Consider the following 17684-nt stretch of genomic DNA (forward strand, 5'->3'; position numbering starts at 1 on the left):
TTCAAAGACTGCTCAACAATGCACATCGTTGTTGAAAGAACGTCCCCGGTGACTGATCTGTTCCGCAATACTGCATACTTTGCTTTCTCGCAACTTCTCACCAACCGTTCCCATACTCCTCCGAAGTGAGGTGCTGCGGGTGGTTTGAACTTCCATCTGATTCCTCGTTGAATTAGATGTTCTTCGATCCCTTCCTTGTTCCACGCTGCAACAGACTCTGAAAGCTCTCGTTCAACTCCAACAAAGTTTGTCCCGTTGTCACTGATGATTGTACTTGGTTTGCCTCTTCGAGCAGTAAATCTCATTATTGCATTGAGACAACTGTCTGTGTCCAACTTGGGTACAACTTCTATATGCACCGCTCTCCTAGTTAGACAAGTAAAGAGATAACACCATCGTTTTTCGTTTCTTCGTCCAATCTTCGCAATTAAAGGACCAAAGTAGTCACTTCCAACATTTGTAAAGGCTGTTGAAGCATCTGACCGATCTTCGGGTAGATATGCCATTACTGGTGCTATCATTTGTGCTCTGCCCTTTCTGCGGGTAACACACTTGTTCTTGATTGATCTTAAGGCGTTGCGTATGCCTAGGATCCATATCTTCTGTGCAACAAGGTTTCTGACATGCTCAGTACCTTCATGTGGATTGTCCTTGTGCTCGTTCCGCAAGAATAATTCCACCGCATGATGTTTCCAATGTAGCAAAATTGGTTGCTTTGCATTGAAGTCCAATTGACTTTTGCCTATTCCGCGTTTGGCTCGAATAGTTCCTCCTTCATCTAGGAAAGGTGATAATTGTAGGATTTTGCTGCCTCAGGGAATTTCCTTTCCAGCTTTGAGGGATTTCATCTCTTCACCAAACTGTTCTTGCTGTAGTAACTTGAAGATTTTTGCTTTTGCTTTTTGCCTTTTTTCAATGAAGACTCTGATTGTTGCTGGTTTGTGTTTGTTCAATGCTCGATGTACGTATGCCATTGTATTCACTAGTCTGTTAAAATTACTGAATCGTTCACACTGAATAACAACTTTCTTTTCTTCAGCCTGTATCATCAAGACTGATGAGGGTATATTCTTTTCATCTGATGCAAAGATTCGGTTCACTTGATCTGGCCACTAGTTTTCTGGTCGTTTCGAACAGGCTGGCCCAGTGAGCCACTCACTTCTCTTGAGTTCCTCAATGTTGACTGCTCTGGTGCCAATTTCTGCTGGGTTGTTGATACCGCTTACATGCTTCCACTGTGAAACATCAGTTGTATCAAGTATCTCAGCCGCTCGATTGGCCACAAACACTTGTTGTTTACGATGGGAACTGGGTATCCACTGAAGTACCGTAGTTGAGTCTGAACAAAAACTGCAACTATTTATCTTCATTTCATGTTCCTTGACTATCTGTTCTTCCAACCTCACTGCCATGACTGGCGCTTGCAATTCCAATCATGGTTTTGAAAGATGCCTCATCGGTGCCACTCTGCATTTTCCAATGACAAATGCCAAGTCAGCTGAGTATTCTTTTGGTTGTGAACGTAGAAACGCCACTGCACATATCGTGTCTTCAGATGCATCAGCAAACACAAGAAGTTCGGTTTTATCCCTCTATCTGTTGAAGTACCTTCTATCGATGCTTGTCTCAGCCACTATTGGAAGTTGTTTTTACCATCTCAGGAATTCTGCTTCGTCACCAGGCCCCACTTCGTTGTTCCAATGTTGGCCATTCTTAGTCCAGATGTCTTTCAGAAGTCGTCTCATGTGAATACTGAACGGAGCAAACAATCCGAACTGGTCGAATACTGAAGATACCAATGACAAAATCTTCTTCTAGGTTATAAGTGCTTCAACTTCCTTGTTTGTATCTCTGCATACTTGGATGTTGTCATCAATAACGGTCCACTTCGACTTGTTTAGTGTTGCTGATTGACTTCAAGTCTTCTGGAATTGCTTTGGTAACTGTATCGTTGTTGCTTATCCACTTCCTCAATTCAAATCCATGTCGTGAGAGAAGAGGTTGTAGTTGATTGAAGACTTTAATTACTTCTTCAGGGGTTTCTACTGATTTGATGAAATCGTCCATGTAGAAGTTGTTTTGTTTGCTGCAATTGGATACTCTCTTTTGTTGTCCAGTCCCACTCGGTTCAGAGCATAGTTTGGGCAAGTAGGAGAAATTTTAGCTCCAAATACATGACGCTGGTTTTCGTATATCTGAACAGGTTCGTTAGTTCTTGGACGCCATAAGAACATCAAGCCACTTCCATCCTGTTCGGAAACTTGCACTTGTAGAAACATCGATTCGATGTCAGCTGTCAGGGGTATTGTTTCTTCACGGAATCTGCATATCGTTCCAATCAACCATGTGGCAGATCAAGTTCTGCTAGTTGCTTATCATTTAGGCATACTTCTTTGTACTTTGAGGCGGCATTGCAAACACGTCTGACTTTGCCAGGCTTGTTCGGGTTTAGCACTGGATGCATATACAATTCTTTCGGGATCCATATACAATTCTTTCCCGAAGGTGCCTTTCACTTCGGACTCCTCCAATGTTTTTACGAATCCTTTTTCTACATCTGTATTTATTGACTGTTGATACAAACTCTTCAGGTTTGGGTTCCTTTGGAACCTTCGCTCCAGTGAGTGAAGCTGACCCAAGGCTGAGTTGTAGTTGTTCGGCAGGTTTGGCTCTGGTTCACTCCATAGCATTCCCATTTCGTACCGCTCGCCTGTGAACTTGTCGCAATCTCTAGTATCTTCTGTGCCTGCAGTTCCTTCTTTGACTGACTGACGACGTTGATTTTAGAAGCGTGGGTTTCTATGTCCCACCAAATTTGGATATTCTCAGCCACTTTCACATCTTCAGTGAAGGCGAAATGACAAACATTTTGGCTTCTTTTGCCCGTCATGGGTCGACTGAATACCCATCCTAGCTCTGTTTGAACGGCAAAAGGTTCACTTCATGTTCCTATCTTGTAGTCCAATGGGCGTTGTAGCTCATAAGCATCTTGACCAAGGATTATGCCAACTTCCATCAAGTTGAAGCTTTTGTTGGGTAGAACACTCAAGTGATTGAAGCTTTGCTTCAGATTGTTGTAGTTGTAGTTTGTGTTTTCCAAGGATATTGAGGGGTGTGCAAACGCTTCGATTGAATGCACCTTTGAATGTAGTCCCTTTATTTTGAAAGGAAACTTTTTTGTCCTTTGTTCCATGTTTACCAGCTATGTTGAGCGTCACATCGGTGCCTTGGGCTCGTAAGTTCTCTTGAACAATTTGATCGGTGAATGAAACCGTTGATCCACTGTCGAGGAAAGCATATGTGTTCAGCCTGTTGCTACTGCTCTGTATTGAGACAGAAACTATCTGAAGAAAGCTAGTAACTTCGTGACTCTGGTTGATTGTTGCTGCGCTTACGTAGACTGCGTGATTGCCCTCGTCCATTTAGTTTTCTGAGTGTAGCAATCGGTTGTGCTTCTTGATGCATCCATTGATGCAGCACGCATTGACTTTACAATCTTTGATTGCATGTCCTTTGCCTAGACTTCCCTAACATAAGCGTTGCTTCCTCACTGCTGAGTACCAATCATTCACACTCATGTTGTTGAAAAGTGGACAATTCCATATTTTATGAGTGCCATCAGCTAGTGCACAATGATCACTTTACAATTGCTTCGTTTCTTTCACGTTCGATCTTGCACTGATGTTTGAAGTTTTCGAGAACGGTTTGTCTCTATTTGTGCTTCTTCAGTCTTCTTCTCTTCGCTCTCCCTTGAAAGCTGAAAACCTTTCGTGCCCGAATGCTATCCTAGATAGCCAAATTTCAAACATAATCGGATCAGGCAAATCTTCATCTTTATCATCAACATAGAACCACCACTTCTCTTTGAGAACTTGAGGTATTTTATCTACTGCCATAAACAATGTCGAGGTTGATTACAGATCTCCAAACTGCTTGTACTCTTTGAGCACAATCACAAAGTTCGAAACAATAATTGAGAAACTGATCAGACCTGGTGAGTCCTTAGGTTTCACCTGACTAGCTTTGCGAAGACTCTCCAGTTGTGCATCAATGATCACATGAGGCCTTTCAAATTTCCTCTCCCTAATACTCCATGCAGCACCAAAGAACTGTCCAGAAAAGCCAATTCCAGATATTGCTGACCTTGCGACATCGAATTTTTTAATGTTTTCCTCGCGCCTTTGCTTTGCTGAAGATGTTTCCAAAACAATCTCAGTCTCTTGGCCACTTGCTGTTGCATTTGCACTGCTTGAGCAATCCAGTTTTCTGTTGGGCAGTTGTTATTGCTCTCGCTGTCGTTCACTGCTTGAGTTATGTCGCTTTGCTCGGCATTTATTTCTGGTTGCGTGCCTTTGCTTATATATGCCAGCCAATGATAGTCCAAACTTGCTTTGCACTTTCTTGCTTCTTTCAGATGTTCTTCAGCGAAATTAGCTTGATAGGGCACAAGCTTGTTTCGACGCTGCAGTTGCTTGGTTATTTCTGCCTCTAGAAGGTGAACAGTCTGTTGGTAGAGGACCTTTAGTTTGTTGGGTCGATCTGAATCTTCAATTATTTTGTAGCCAATCCCTGTTTTAGTGTTAACTTCTTCCACTGAATCTTTGAACTTCTTGTCGTACCTTTGAGCAGTTGATTGAAGCTCCTCTCTGTCGGTTGTGCTTGAATTGCTTGGTTGCTGTTTGCTTTGCTTGTTCATTTTAGGCGAGGTCAACTCTTCAACGTGTTTTGTGAATTGCACTCGCAGCTTCCGCTCTGCCTCACCGGCGTTGCACTGTCGATTCGTTCGATTTTCTTTGGGGGGTGCATTTGGCACTCTTTTCATCAGATTGACCAGCAATTTGCCTTCAACTTTCCGGGTTGGTGGACCAAATGTAACAGCTGCTCTCCTATCAAAGTCAAGGAAAACTTTATACCGCCCAGTTCAATTCAGCGGTTTCAAATCTGTCCGGATATTGTATTTTTGCAGTTAACTTTTGTGAACTGTATTATCCGCTATACTGTAGAATAACGTTGCATTACTTGTGGCTCAATTAGTCCTGATAACTAATTGCTCAGCTTTGCTGAATAACAAACTTGTTTCTCTCAGAATAACAAAATAATTCAAATTAAACAATCAAATTTTTGTTGAGTTTTGGTTAATAACTCAAGTTATAAACAGAACTTAGGAATTCTATTTCCAACAAATTGTAGCCTCGTAAATTGGCTCTACTTCTACAAAGTTTCAGCTTTCTGCTACAAAGATTACAGAAAGAGGGTGAAATACTGTAACTATAATTGAACAAAAATAATAATTTTCTAACTTTAATGTTAGCAAGTCTCTCTATTGTTTTCAAAAACACCAATGTTAAACTAGAGTAGGCTTCGTTAAAGCCAGTAAAAGAAACTGATTTTAGGCTTTGCACAAAGTTTCTTATACTTAGGAACTTTGTTCCTCAGAGGGAAAATTTTGAGAATATCAAAGTTAATTCTCTTTTCACAAGTCAAAGTAAAGTTAAAATTGTACAACCACTAATATGATAGACAGAAACCAGACACGATAACAGGTAATATACCGCTCAAAAAAGTGTGCTTCAATATGCACTGTATGTCAGTTTAATATAATCAAATTTACGAATTTCAACTGAATTTTGGTACTTTTTCAAGCTCCTTTTTTGCTGCTAGTCACGTGGATTTCTATGTCAAATTCAACTGTTGATTGGTTGTAGATAATAATGTCGACAGAATGTGAACACTTTTCCGTAACGTCACTTTGTCAGTGAAATTTGATGTCAAGGGAGGTTTGTTAACCATGTAGAAGTTTTGTCGAATGTTCTCTATCAATAACAGGTTGATTCGCCATCCAATCGCAAAGAATTTGATGCAATACTGTTAAGTCGTAGTAAGTTTTGCTGGGTTTTGAGATTGAGTTCGAGTTTGAGTCTCACTTCATTTGTGACAATTGTGTACTAATAATAGTTGCTAAATATAAATGTTGATTAAAATGATCAAATCTGTATGGCTTCGGTAGAATGTAGCATTAAATTACGCTTGTGAAGCTATTCTAGCTTCAATGCTTGAAATGGCCTTGAAGCACTGTTCAATTTGGTATTTTAGTTGGTAAGCTCAGCCGCCACACCGAAGGTTGATCAAACAAATCAAAGGGTTTGAGCTGGTGAAAAAAGAGCTACCTTGTTAATCTGCTGCTCTTGTAACCTATTGTGAAATAGATTGACTCAAAGGGTGGCCGCCATATTGGCCGACAGGGCGTTTAGCCGACAACCAAAAAATGAGAAATTTAACCGACAATTTAAATAAAATGAGCAATAAAAATTATTCTGAAGCTGTGATTGGCCAATTTGAAACACTATTTCAAATGCGGAAAAATATACCGCAGTTTTTTGATCAACTAGTGTTACGAAGATTTATCCGTGGTCGGATTGTATTTTAGCGCATCTGTCCACGCCTCATGGGCCATGGCCATGTCTCAGTGGTCCGTGGGCCTTGATATGAACCTATCACAACCGAACTGCTGAGGTTTTTATGGACCAATTTATTGACCAATGAGACTTTTACGAAAAAGTATGATACAACCATCGGCTAAATTTCTCATTTTTCCTTGTCGGCTAAACGCCTTGTCGGCCAATTTTCCTATCACCGACTCAAAGATTATTAAATCCCAATAGCGTTCGAATTATTAAATCTAGTTATAAATATGATAGGAGTAATAATTGGTGACCTCTTAACAAATAGACATACCAAAACATTGAAATTTCAACAAATGTTGATTGGTTGAGAAATTTAAAACAATGTACTTATATAAGTTCAATTAGCCTACATTGGACATAGTTTAATGATAGAATTAAATTTTTACCGCATCTGGCCATGCCTCAGCGGCCCGTGGGACTTTATAGGAATCTATCACAACCGAATGTGAGACAAGTTCAAAAAAGTTTAATTGTTCTTTTTCGCAAAATTTTTCTTTTTCGGCTTATCGCAAAATCTGAGCAGTTTTACGTTATCGCGCATATCCTATTTTAAAACATGGAGAATTTTTTGAACAATCAGAAAACAATACTCCCATTTTCTCGATTGTGATTGGCCAGCAATAAAATTTCTATATTTTGGTACATTTACCTTTTTCACGAGCGCCGTAATAATTATACTGTCATAGGCACTATCATATACAGAACAAATGTTAAGAGAACTTGCAAATGCGTTTACTAGTTTTGATGTATAGACTGCGTATCACTCCACAGAATGAAACTCAACCAAAAAGTTCACAATATCCTAACTGGACTTGTTTCTTCAGCGGCTTTTTCGCAGTCAACAAATGCTTGACAGCTCTCAGGGATTGTCAAACAAGATTAAGCACCGATAAACGGCCCAACTTGCAATCTGCCTTTCAGTGTATGAGTTCATCAAGTTGTCTCTGCGTCTTTACTTTGCTCTCGCTCATCTGCTGCTGTTTATTTTCAATCAACGCGTTCGAATTTAAAGCAAATATACCTTAATATGTTGAAAAAAAACAACCTTGCATTTGAAATCTGTCTCATTCAATATCAGAGCTTTGTTTACAAGGCAAAAAACACAAAAAAACTATCGAACAACGCTCAGTCATGTATTTGATGCCAGCAATTGTTCAACTATCACCTTTTCTTATGCAAACATTACGCAATCAACCCTTGAGGGTTCTGCTTATTAAAAACAAAAAATGAACATAACCAATCAACAACTAGTCGCTCTCTAAACATTTAAGCGCTACTTCAAAGGTTCGTATGGCTAAAACTCGGCTGTTAAATTCAACCCTCACAAAATAGTTTCAAACAATCCCTATACACAAGTTTAGCGTGCATTTGTATGCCAATGAACCTCGTCCCTATAGAGAAAAAATCATCTAATTTTGGACACGTTTCGTTCTATTTCCTAGTCAAGGATGGCGTAAAAACAAGGTTTTCTAAAAGCCCAAAATTTGAGCTCTAGGAATCACCCATGCACGCTAAACTTGTGTTTGTTATAGGGATTGTTTGAACAACTCGTCAGAAATCAGCAAGTCAAAACTGTGAAACATTGTGAAAATTCAAAACCGAAACAAACTTACTCATGAAATTTGACCAGAGAGGGATTATTTTGTCAATTGATGTTTTGGGTTAATGGTTTTCAAAAACTTTAAATTGGCTCAAAGATTCGGAAACATTTTTGCTGTTTTCGGCACTCGGTCACATCCAGACATCAAAAAAACACCAATAAAAAGCCCCTGAAAAGTTATACTCGCTTTCCAAATCTGTGGGATTGGAATGGGTTTGTTTTTCACTACATAAATTGAATCCCGAAACCCAAAATAGTCTACAACCAAAATTTAAGCCGGACCGACAAAAAAAAACTAGAAATTTTTTTTCAACAATTTAGGTTCTCTTTACACTTAGTCGAAAATATCCCATATATGGTGAAAACCATGATAAAAGTTGAGAACTTTATAAGCTCTTTTTTAAAAAATAAATTATTTTAACAGCCATATTGAAGAGCCTTGTATGCATTTTTGTGAACCAGACCATCATTTTTTACATTGACCGACCCCGTTCATCCACAATTTTGGCATAATTGTCTACCAAATGAGGAACAGATGGAAAAACACAAAAAATTCAAGTATTTAAAAAAAAGTTGTATGAACGAAAAGATAGCCTCCAAAGCGAATAACTCAGTGGAGTAAAAAGGATGCATTAGATTGATGAGCTATGCCGATATTAAGAAAGCGAGCGAAGACGAACGGCAAAATCAAACAACAACAACAAACATTAATTACATCAAAAAATAAATGTCCGTTCTAAAAAAAACTTAAAATGGCGTCAGAAAAAACTGAATATAAACAAAAAAACTTGTAATTCACCAGAAAAAAGATGGTTATTCACCAGTTTATAATAAAGCTTGGTAACAATTAGACAAAAAAGAACAGAAACTTTAAAGTTAGAAAGTTCGCTGAGATTTTTAAAAAAAAAACAATTAATTTCAAAATAATGAAAACCATTACGAATCAACTAAAATATCCCAAAGCTTTACAATTACCAATGCTTCTATAAAAAGGAATTAAGAACTCTTGGTATTCAATTTTTCATGAGTTACAAAAAGAACAACAAATAGACAACAAACTAAAAATCAATTAAAACTTTCCAGAAAATGCTTTGGAAGCCGTAAAGCCATAATATGGCCCCCAAATATGTTCGACTGCAGCTTTATTGGACACCGATAATGCATAATGTGGCCGCTCTTTAATGAAAATAAGCAGCAATTAGACAAAAAAGAAAAAAAAATATGTAATACATGTATTTTTTTCGAAAAAAAATTTATTTCCAAAAACCATTCATTACAAAATCAAAAATTTAAATAGGTTCGTCCATTCTTCAAAAAGAGGCACTGAGACCTGCAATTATCCAGAATATGTCTTACGTCTACAGAAAGAACGTCAAATATGACAAAAATCAAAATTCATTTACTTTTTTTTGTGAAAAACCCGTGTGGAAGCCAGTAAAGTCATAACGAATTCTCTTAAAACATTAGATTTTGTGACAACAATCCCTTTTGACACGTTCCCTTGAAATGTATTATGTGACCTCTCATTAATGAAACTAGGTAACAATTAGACCAAAAAGAAAAAAAGCAAGTTTATGTAAAACTTGTTTTTATCGAAAAAAACTTATTTCCAAAGACATGAGAGCCATTAATTACAATATGAAAAAATTGAATAAGTTTGTTTATTCTTCAAAAAGAAGCCCTCGAGACCTGCAATTATCCAGAACAAGTCTTACGTCTACAAAAAGAACGTCAAATATGACAAAAATCGAAAATTATTTTAGTTTTTTTTAAAAAAAAAACCCGTGTCGAAGCCAGTAAAGTCATACCGAATTCTTTAAAACATTAGATTTTGTGACACCAATCCCTTTTGACACCTTCCTTCGACAAAATTAATGTCATCTTTAACCTTTAATTAACGAGACCAGGTAACAAACATGACTTTGAAAACTGACTTTGAAATGAAATTTTTTCATTTTGGAAAACAATTGTTTTCAAAGTCATGAAAGCCATTATCTATCTTCTAATATCAGAACAACGGCTAATCTACTCTTTCATGAAAAACCAATCAAACCGGGTCATTGTACAGGAAATTAAATACGACTAACAAGACAAAGTAAAAACAACAGTTGAGGACAAAATTAAAAAATTCAATTAAATTCTTCAAGAAAGTACTGTCGAAGCGGTAACGAACCACAATCTATATCTTTAAGTATTTAATTATTATCAATTGTGCACTGTTTTGAACCCGAAGAATGTGATATATGAACTGACCCTAACGTGATAATTTGACGAAAATCGAAAACATGAAAAATTGGCAAAAACCTAAAAACTAAAAAAAAATTGTGAAATCTATTAGTATCAAAGCCAGAACACCATAACTTAAGGCGTAAAACCCCAAAAAAGACTATATTTGAATTCAGCAGAAAAAAAGAGCACTCTTTGATTGCTAACACTAACCTAAAATTGACCAAATTTAGAGAAAAATGGAGGCAAATTTCAATAAGCCATTTTTTATTTAAAAATCAAATATTTTAAAAATCAAAACGACCATAAGCTTTCAAGCAATCACTTAGATAAAATATTTTTGAGCTAATTAGGAAGCCAATAAGACCTATCACTAGTGAGCTTTGATTTGAAATGTTCTGTTATTTAATTAATATAAAAAAGACCAAATTTTTTTTTATAAAAAACCGACAGAAGACAATGCGAATTATTTTTGGATTGTAACGGTCCGAGATTGGTAAAGAAATAGTCCTTCTAATGCTGATTGTCCATTAGGAATATTTAGTTTTTGGAATGTTATTGATACAGATATTTTGTAAATTAAAAAATCAAAAATAAATGCTGCGTTTTTGATAATCAACGATTAAAGTTAGCAAAAAACGGCAAAGTTTTATTTACAGAGCACTCTCAACGGAAGGTGAAGTGGAATAAGCCCTCTTTTCAGACTACAAAGATTTGTTAGTGGTGTTTGGGTGTGCACTTCCTGCAAATTTAATCAGAGTGGACTAAAGAAACTTATTTCGTGCTGTTTTTGATGAAAAAGTCTGAATTTTGTGAAATATTTAGCCGGAATTTGTGACAAAAAAAAATCAATGAAAATAGCCGACAATATAATTTGTCTTTAAATGTAAAATCAACAACATTTTCTTCAAAAATTTCATTAAATTTTATCAAAATTGGCGAAATTTTAGTCAAAAATTCCGAAAAAAGGTGAATGAAATAAACGGAGTTCACTCTATTTTCTCGAAAGTTTAAACCTCGATATCTCCCTCTCAAAAACCAAAATCAAAAAGATCTTTTAAATTCCATATTCTATGCTGGACAAGCTTTCTAATGATACCAGTCTCAACTCTCTACGATGAATATGTCGATCGGCAAAAATTGTCTGAACAAGAAAAACCCATTTGAGTATATAGTTCCTCCCCCCCCCCCCTCAAGAGGGGTCGGAACAATTACAAATCCCACTATTTCGGCTCCTGATAACTTTAAGTTTGTTAGGTATCGGGTCCGGTTACTGTAGCAATTTGAAAGAACCATCATCAGGTTTACCTAATCTTTAAACTTGGTAGAGCTTCTTTAAGCATAACCAATTCTGGAGCATAGCAGAATAGCAGCAACGGCTGCGTTTTTCACAAAACTGCTAGATGATTTATTTTTGAAAAAGCTCTCCAAAGTGCCAGACTCTTTTTAAAACAAATGTAGAATTCTCAAGTGGAATTCTAAAATTAAATTGTTCTGATAACTCCTTTGGGCGTGATGCGCATACAATTTTACTAGGTTGAATTATATTTACAACTCAATATCCCTTTTGTTCAGTTATTTTTTCCTTTAAGATATACCACCAAATCAACTCGGAGGCGCGTTCGAAACAATAACCTATTTTTGAGAATGCTAAACAGAAACAATAGTCCCAAATCAATCTAGCTTCAGATAGATAACTACCAATATTTAAAGTGAAAAAGGAAACCGCTTCGGCAAAATTTTCAATAGATTTTTGGTAGTAAACTGGGGTCAATTGAGTTCAGCTTCTGAAAATTATTGAATGAGGAAACAATTAAGATTAACACAAACATGAAAAGGAAAAGAAAGTAATTGAGTAATTAATTCGAAGTCTATCATAAACGAGTCAGTTTTTTTTAAACTGGTTCAGAAACTATTCAACTAGTTTTCACACTTCTTTATGTCATTTTTACATATTACACAGAGTAAGTCTTAATCCAAGCTTTGGCAAGTCTATTCCAAGTCTAATTCAATCCATTTCGGCAAACTAACTCGATAGGTCAAAAAGCAGTAGTCTTCTGATTTACATGTAATGCCCGCAAAAGTTATTTGAAAAGATCACTTTGGCTAAATAACTTTCTCAATAAATTTAACGCCAACTGGAAATAAGTCAATTTTTGTGAACTTTCGACTAACTTTCAGATACAAAAAGCGCTCAGAGACACCAAACTGTTGTATTGTTTTATACATGTAAAACGAAAGAAAATAAATAAATCGATAGTAAAGCGCAAATAAATCGATAGAGCCACCCCCCCCCCCCCCCCCTAATGCACAGACTTTTGCCTTCTGGTAGACTTTTGCCAAACTGGCAAATTGCTTAAATAAGTTCATATAATTTTGTCCGCATAGATTTAACCCCCAAGTTCACAGACTTTAGCCTTCTGGCCTCGAATTATTGGGTTCAATTTCATCAATACCATTATTTGTTTTTTCTTTTGACTGACTGTCTTTAGCCTTCCTTGTGTTGTTTGAGAGATGCTAAATATTTACTTAGGCAGATAAAATAAACTGGAACCTCAGACATGGTGGGCGGGCAAACCAAACCCTTAATAACAAAACAAACACTTACTTAATAATCTGGGCTAAAAACTGATGAAACCTTTTCCAGTTTCAATATTTCCTTCAAACGAATTAAAAACTAGTTCAAAATGTCGAACGGGATCCGAGAGCTGATATTTCACGTCCTTTTCGCTTTTAAGTTAATAATTGGCACTTTGGTTTTCAATGAGAATATTTTTATTTTTACAATTTTTGCGACGAAAAAGGAGAAATTTCCCTCTGATCTTTTAATTTTACCAAATTTGATGATCGACGCATCGCACGGTTTAGCTATGTGTATACCGTTTTATCTAATAAATTCTAACTTTATGTTGAAGGGACAACTTTGTTTCCAAACATTTATCTTCTTTTCCTTGGTAATGCTGATTTTAATGACATTAAACAGGTACGTTGCGGCTATGAGGCCCGTGAAATACAAGTTATGGTTTAACAAGAGCAGAATCTTACTCAGTTTTTTAGCAATTACCTTGATTACTGTTGCCTTATTCTCGGCAGTCGCGTATGCTCTATTTGTTGCAAAAGTTGTTGACAAGTCAATCGAGCATTACTGCGAAACTTATTACGAAAAGGTTTGTGTTCCGACAGGTTGGAGCCTGAGGTGGGAACCTTATTGCTATTATGATTATAGAGAACGCCAGAACTGTTATGCAAGGGAAAAATCTACAGAACGAGCCTTTTTAAACGTCAATTACTTTGTTTTTTACCTGTGGCCTCAATTTCAGCTCCTTCTTGTAATCTGCAACCCCGGGTCGAGGTGTCAACGCTAAAAAACGCAAAATTATGTAAGATTGGCGTTGAATGCGTAGAATTTATGTAAGATCTACGCTTAAGCGTAGATCTTACATAAATTCAACGCATTCAACGCTAATCTTACATAATTTTGCGTTGAATTTTGGCGTAGATCTTACATATTTAGCGTTGAATTTTAGCGTAGATCTTACATATTTAGCGTTGAATTTAGCGTAGATCTTACATAAATTCAACGCATTCAACGCTAATCTTACATAATTTTGCGTTGAATTTTGGCGTAGATCTTACATATTTAGCGTTGAATTTTAGCGTAGATCTTACATAAATTCAACGCATTCAACGCTAATCTTACATAATTTTGCGTTGAATTTTGGCGTAGATCTTACATATTTAGCGTTGAATTTTAGCGTAGATCTTACATATTTAGCGTTGAATTTAGCGTAGATCTTACATAAATTCAACGCATTCAACGCCAATCTTACATAATTTTGCGTTGAATTTTGGCGTAGATCTTACATATTTAGCGTTTAATTTTAGCGTAGATCTTACATATTTAGCGTTGAATTTTAGCGTAGATCTTACATATTTAGCGTTGAATTTAGCGTAGATCTTACATAAATTCAACGCATTCAACGCTAATCTTACATAATTTTGCGTTGAATTTTGGCGTAGATCTTACATATTTAGCGTTGAATTTTAGCGTAGATCTTACATAAATTCAACGCATTCAACGCTAATCTTACATAATTTTGCGTTGAATTTTGGCGTAGATCTTACATATTTAGCGTTGAATTTTAGCGTAGATCTTACATATTTAGCGTTGAATTTAGCGTAGATCTTACATAAATTCAACGCATTCAACGCCAATCTTACATAATTTTGCGTTGAATTTTGGCGTAGATCTTACATATTTAGCGTTTAATTTTGGCGTAGATCTTACATATTTAGCGTTGAATTTTAGCGTAGATCTTACATATTTAGCGTTGAATTTAGCGTAGATCTTACATAAATTCAACGCATTCAACGCTAATCTTACATAATTTTGCGTTGAATTTTGGCGTAGATCTTACATATTTAGCGTTGAATTTTAGCGTAGATCTTACATAAATTCAACGCATTCAACGCTAATCTTACATAATTTTGCGTTGAATTTTGGCGTAGATCTTACATATTTAGCGTTGAATTTTAGCGTAGATCTTACATATTTAGCGTTGAATTTAGCGTAGATCTTACATAAATTCAACGCATTCAACGCCAATCTTACATAATTTTGCGTTGAATTTTGGCGTAGATCTTACATATTTAGCGTTGAATTTTAGCGTAGATCTTACATAAATTCAACGCATTCAACGCTAATCTTACATAATTTTGCGTTGAATTTTGGCGTAGATCTTTCATATTTAGCGTTGAATTTTAGCGTAGATCTTACATATTTAGCGTTGAAATAAGCGTAAATCTTACATAAATTCAACGCATTCAACGCTAATCTTACATAATTTTGCGTTGAATTTTGGCGGAGATCTTACATAAATTCAACGCATTCAACGCCAATATTACATATTTTGCGTTGAAATTTGGCGTAGATCTTACATATTTAGCGTTGATTTTTAGCGTAGATAATACACATTTAGCGTTGAATTTAGCGTAGATCTTACATAAATTCAACGCATTAAACGCCAATCTTACATATTTTTGCGTTGAATTTTGGTGTAGATCGTACATATGTAGCGTTGAATTATAGCGTAGATCTTACATATTTAGCGTTGAATTTCAGCGTAGATCTTACATAATTTTGCGTTGAGTTTTGGCGTAGATCTTACATATTTAGCGTTGAATTTTAGCGTAAATCTTACATATTTAGCGTTGAATTTAGCGTAGCTCTTACATATTTAGCGTTGAATTTAGCGTACATCTTACATAAATTCAACGCATTCCACGCCAATCTTATATATTGTGCGTTGAAAATTGGCGTAGATCTTACATATTTAGCGTTGAATTTTAGCGTAGATATTACATATTTAGCGTTGAATTTAGCGTAGGTCTTACATAATTTCAACGCATTCAACGCCAATCTTACATATTTTGGATTGAATTTTAGCGTAGATCTTACATATTTAGCGTTGAATTTAGCGTAGATTTTACATAAATTCAACGCATTCAACGCCAATCTTACATATTTTTGCGTAGAATTTTGGCGTAGATCTTACAAAATTAAGGTTGAACTTTTTGAATTCCGTTTCAGACCACTTTACGATTTCAAAACTTTTCAAGTTTTTTTTCGAAAAATCGATTTTTTTACTGTTTCGACCCCTATGCTGAAAAGGTGAGAAACGTGAAGTCAGAGAAAAATCATTTTTAATGCTCTTTTATAGTGAAAAATTCTATTGAGAGCATTTTACGATTTCAAATTTTTCAAGTTCTTTTTCAAAAAGTCAATTTTTTAACTGTTTCGTGTTTCGACCCTATACTGCACGGGTGAGAAAAGTCACTTTTTAGTGCTCTTTCAAAGTGCAAAATCCGTTTCAGACCATTTTACGATTTCAAAACTTTTTCAAGTTTTTTTTCGAAAAATCGATTTTTTTACTGTTTCGACCCCTATGCTGAAAAGGTGAGAAACGTGAAGTCAGAGAAAAATCATTTTTAATGCTCTTTTATAGAGAAAAATTCAATTGAGAGCATTTTACGATTTCAAATTTTTCAAGTTTTTTTTCAAAAAGTCAATTTTTTAACTGTTTCGTGTTTCGACCCTATACTGCACAGGTGAGAAAAATCACTTTTTAGTGCTCTTTCAAAGTGCAAAATCCGTTTCAGACCATTTTACGATTTCAAAATTTTTTCAAGTTTTTTTTTCCAAAAATTAATTTTCTCACTATTTTGAACCCTATACTCCTAAGGTGAGAAACAAGAAGTCAGAAAAAAAATTTTAGTGCTCTTTTATAGGCTAAATTCAACGAAATATATGCAAGTTCTACGCTTAATTCAATGCAATATATGTAAGATCTACGCTAAAATCAACGCAAAATATGTAAGATCTACGCTATTTTCAACGCAAAATATGTAAGATCTACGCTTTATAAAGATTGCGGCTCTTAAGGAAACCAAGGTACGGTGGCGCAATGGTAGAAGAGGCGACAAGTAAACAGGAGGTCATTGGTTCGCGTCCCATACCCAGAGTTCTACGCGTTAATTTTTTGTAAGATCAACGCTAAATTCAACGCAAAAATATGTAAGATCTACGCTAAATTCAACGCTAATTATGTAAGATCTACGCTAAATTCTACGCTAAATATGTAAGATCAACGCTAAATTCAACGCAAAAAAATGTAAGATCTACGCTAAATTCAACGCTAATTATGTAAGATCTACGCCAAATTCTACGTTAAATATGTAAGATCAGCGGCAACTAGCGTTGACAAGTTGGAAAATTCACCGCCATTTCTTACATAATTTTGCGTTGAATGCGTTGAATTTTTGTCTTCAAATTCAACGCATTCAACGCAAAATTATGTAAGAAAATTGCGGTGAATTTTCCAACTTGTCAACGCTAGTTGCCGCTGATCTTACATAATTTTGGCCAAATTCCTCGGCCCGGGACACAATTTTCATGTGTTTTGTCTACAAAACCATCTCTGGTCAATTCGAAATAGGAAGATCAAAAACTCACTTACGTAGATTTTTTGTGACAGCTATCAAAATTTTCCGAAATGATGACATTACAAAAAGGAAAACAACTAAGCCAAGCAAAGATACATTAACGCTGTTTCAAGAAACGACTATCTCAGACAATGGGCAAACAACTTCAGAACATACAGGTACTTTACATAACATTAAACAAAGCAGCAATCTTATCTCTGACAGATAATATATTGCAAAAATCAAAATCATTAACATTATGAAAATTTGAAACAAAAAATCCAAAGGCTTTTTAAATGCGGTGCATAACAAAAAAAAATACCCGACAGATTGCCGGAAAATAGCCGCGATAGACGCTTGGGGCGCTTGGAGCGTTGAATTTCAGCGTAGATCTTACATAATTTTGCGTTGAG

Source organism: Convolutriloba macropyga, unplaced genomic scaffold, assembly GCF_964194025.1.
Source record: "Convolutriloba macropyga unplaced genomic scaffold, txConMacr16.3 SCAFFOLD_1212, whole genome shotgun sequence".
Taxonomy (NCBI): Eukaryota; Metazoa; Xenacoelomorpha; order Acoela; family Convolutidae; genus Convolutriloba; species Convolutriloba macropyga.